The 4,086-nt window shown below is 35.1% G+C and overlaps 1 long non-coding RNA gene across 1 annotated transcript; it reads right to left on the reverse strand.

Moving 5' to 3' along the window:
• Positions 1–3,072: 3,072 nt before the first annotated feature.
• LOC137236689 (uncharacterized) lies at positions 3,073–3,746 on the reverse strand. The gene is made up of 3 exons (XR_010948592.1): positions 3,547–3,746; positions 3,383–3,486; positions 3,073–3,295 (listed from the first exon to the last, which is right to left on the reverse strand). It is a non-coding gene; the product is annotated as an uncharacterized lncRNA (long non-coding RNA).
• Between the last annotated feature and the right edge of the window lie 340 nt (positions 3,747–4,086).

The raw sequence follows: 4,086 nt of genomic DNA on the forward strand, positions 1-4,086 counted from the left end.
GAGACTTGCTCGCTAAAGAAGGACTCTTTAATGAAGCGAAACTTAGTGCCCAAGTTCACACGGAATTAAACAGGCTACGCAAAGTCATTCCAAAAAACTCTACTGCCTCAAGTTACGTAGAGAAGCTCATTGGCGGTTGGATGTCATCCAGTGGTGAAATGCTGGAAATTTTAATGGACAAGCACCGATGCCGACAATTCTTTTGTCAACTACCAATCCATTGGAAATTGAATCACTCCTCATAAAGCGTTCTACCAAATATTCGATCTTTGCCCAAGTACTCCCCCTGGAATGCTCCAAATATATTTCACCTTGCATGAAATCGAATTCTTTAGCTAAATTTATTGCTTCAGAAGCGTAACCTTTGTATTGTATTTGAATGGCTCATTGAATGAAATATGTACACTTTATCGTATATAGTTCATATAAATGTTCATATGTATATATGGATATGTGTATATTGAAATTCTTGATATGCATATGTACATATGAAATATGTATGTACCTACATACATACATTTAAATGAAATTAAGTTCACATGTGCCAATGGCAAATACGTAATTGAGTACATGCGTACATATGATATATATGTACACATACATATGTACACACGTCTATATATGACTGCTTAAGTTGTTTAGTTTTTAATATAATTTATGACTTTTCACTAATTGCCAGTTTTATATATTGTTCAAACATATATGTATAAATTTTAATGTTATCGCCAACTTTTTGCTAGCGTAAGCATTAACGGCGTCATTGTAGCAATTATTCGCACTTTGTTGCTATCACCAATGCACAATGGGTCGGTAAAGCTATGTTTGTTGACAAAACTATAAAAGTTTGTAAGTAATAAAAGAGAGTCACTGTACATTTTTTGAAGAAAATTCTAATTTCAAAGCCTGAGTGGGATATTATTACCCTATCTTAGCTGCCAGTTGAATAACGTTATATCTGTTGATTTGTTTCAAATATAAGTACATACATATATCAGAATTACATTCAATAACGTGTATTCTTAAATGGTTTTATTTAGCTTGACTGGAAGGGCAGGCCGGCCGGCCAAGACGAATTTCCCAAATAAAATTTAAGTAACTTTCCAATAAACTACAAGCTTCCGACTTGGAATATAGTTCAGAACCTGATGGCAATGCAATAATAAGAAAAAACTCCGATATACATACATGAATAGAAAGCGACATATGAATAAAATAAATAAAAAAACAAGTAAGCAAGGTTAAGTTCGAGTGTAACCGAACATTATATACACAGTTGAGAACTGTGGAGACAAAGTAAGGGAAAATCACCATGTTGTAAAAAGAACCTAGGGTAACCCTGGAATGTGTTTGTATGACATGTGTATCAAATGGAAGGTATTAAAGAGTATTTGAAGAGGAAGTGGGCCATAGTTCTATAGATGAACGCCATTTAGGGATATCGCCATAAAGGTGGACCAGGGATGGCTTTCCGTATTTCGATATCGAGCAGAAACGAGTGTCAAAGTATCGTTTTTGCTTTCTCTAACAAAAAATATCGTCGAGTTGTATCGAACGTTCGATGTAAACAGTTCGACACCAATTTTGCTATCGTTTTTCTTTTTCGCAGCTATTAACCGCATCAAAATGTAAGTTAAAAATTTTAATATTTTTGTGATTTAACATATTTGATATTTATTTACATAGGAGCCAACAAACAAACGCTGCTCAACTGAAATTACTAGTTGAATTTATGGAAAAGCATAATGCGTTAGCTAAAAATAACTTACAAAATACTAATAACGGCCGCGCAAAGAAAAAACAGCTATGGAGCAAATTAACGGACCTGCTAAATAGTAACGGCCCTCCTGTAAAGGTGACGCAGGCATGGCAGAAAGTGCGTTGTGGCATTAGAAATTATACAAATTCTCTTTGAAGATGTATTGTTTGCGGTAACAACATACTTTTATTTCTTCTAGGTATGGACTGACTACAAATATAACACAAAACGGAAACTAACACAACGCATGAACAGTTTGAAAAGAACTGGCGGTGGTCCATATGACGCCGTTTCTTTAAACGACACGGAAGAACGAATAATTGCCGTAGCAAAAATAAATGAACATTTGTTGGGAGTTCCAGGCGCTACGTCACATGGAAGCAATACAGACCATTCGTGTTCTTCTAAGCAGTCGGAAGAAGCATTCATAAACGACTGTTTCACAGCAATTTCGAGCGCATATAGTTCCTCTAGCAACGACGAGAATAAAGCACCAAGTGAGTCGCCAAGAGATAATATAACTTCAGGATCAGTAAGCGACAACGAGCCACCACAAACTCCCAGAGCAAGAAAACTTACAGATCCCAAAATGAAAATTATTGAAAAAGAAATAGATAATCAGGAAAAATTTCAAACTGAAATGCAGTTAATGGAAAAACAAATTGCAATTGAAGTTCAGTATAAGAAAATTAAAGTGCAAGTAATGGAGGCGGATTTGGAAAAAGTAAAATTTGAACTCTCTTTGCTGAAACGAAAAATGAATAACAAATGAAGCTACCTATATGTATGTGTTAAATAAGTACAATGTTTATCTATTTTTTTATTTAATTAATTCGTCCTATGAGTGAACTTTTACGAGAATGAAGTGCAATTATATTTTATTTATTAGCAATTTACAAACAATTTTAATTTATTTGCTACCAATTAAAATGAAATTCCTACATAGCTGAATGGAAAAGATGGTCTTTTATTCTATTTCTTATTCTATCTGCTTCTCGATTGCCTGTGTCTGGTGGGGTAGGTTCTATCACTCCTTCTTGCCTAGAAGTTATAGCTTCATTGTTGGTACGAAAAGGAATATTTCGGCTAATGCACACATTATGAAGAGCGGCACACACGTTTGCAATTTTCGCAACAATTGTTGGGCTATATCTTGGTTTTCTGTCGTCTGATAATATCCTCCAGCGGCCTAAACTGGACGATGCAATTAAAGTTAATATATTTAAAATATATTTAATTAATAAACTAAACTTTGTAAACGCCAATAGTTCTTTCAACAATGCTCCTAGCTTTGCTGTGAGTATCATTAAAAAAGCTTTTCCTTTCGTCTGGCTCATCTTCTCGTAACAGGTACGGGGTCATTAGCCATGGTTCAAGAGGGTATCCCGAATCACCCAATAGCCACGAGTTTCTATTCCCACTGTTGTATTTTCGCTCCATTACCAGTCGCTCTTTTGAGGCCTTCCACACAAATGAGTCGTGTGCAGCACCTCCATATTGTGGGCATATAGCTTTGATCATTAGTTTATGATCACATATCTGTAATAAAGCATGTCCAATGCGTTTACTCAATAAACAGTTCTAAAGAACATATGTATATAGGTATGCACGAACATATAAACTTACAATCATTGCATTAATGCTATGCTTTCCTTTTCTATTGAAATATATATGTTCATTTTCCACAGGTCTTAGCAACTGCAAATGAGTACCATCAACGGCACCAACGACTGGAATGAATTTAAAAAAACTAAACTTTCGTTATTAATTAATTTATTGAGCTGCATTACCTCCAGGAAAATTATATTTTTGGTTAAACCACTCCTTGCATGGCTGAAAGTCTTTTTCAAAAAGTATCCACTTTCTACAAAGATGTTCATCCATAGATACCAAAGTACTGCGAAAAACCTTCGACAATGTACTATGCCCCATTGGTGCTGTGTGTGCTCCACCAGTTTGCCATTGGTAACCGCCACCTGCTAATATTTCCAGTGTTGCTGCTAGCCTCAAAATCGGAGGAATATACGTGCTTCGTACACCTTCACTTAGGTTGATTTCTCTTAATACTTCCATAAAAATCTCTTTGGTTAGCCGGTATCTTGTTTGGAAGCTGTGAAATGCAAATGTACAGATTTAAAACTTACTCTTTGAAATGTGTATAATCTTACTGTTTTTGTGGCAACTCCATAGGATTAGATGCATCTCTTATCGTTCTCCTATTGATTGATGAGTTTTCCGCACTAAAATCGTCCAAAATCAAAAAATAACGCCAATTAAACATTTTTTGCTTTTTATTTTTTATTTATGGCACACACTTTTTGACAGCCACA

Source organism: Eurosta solidaginis, chromosome 1 (genome assembly GCF_040869045.1).
Source record: "Eurosta solidaginis isolate ZX-2024a chromosome 1, ASM4086904v1, whole genome shotgun sequence".
Classification (NCBI taxonomy): domain Eukaryota; kingdom Metazoa; phylum Arthropoda; class Insecta; order Diptera; family Tephritidae; genus Eurosta; species Eurosta solidaginis.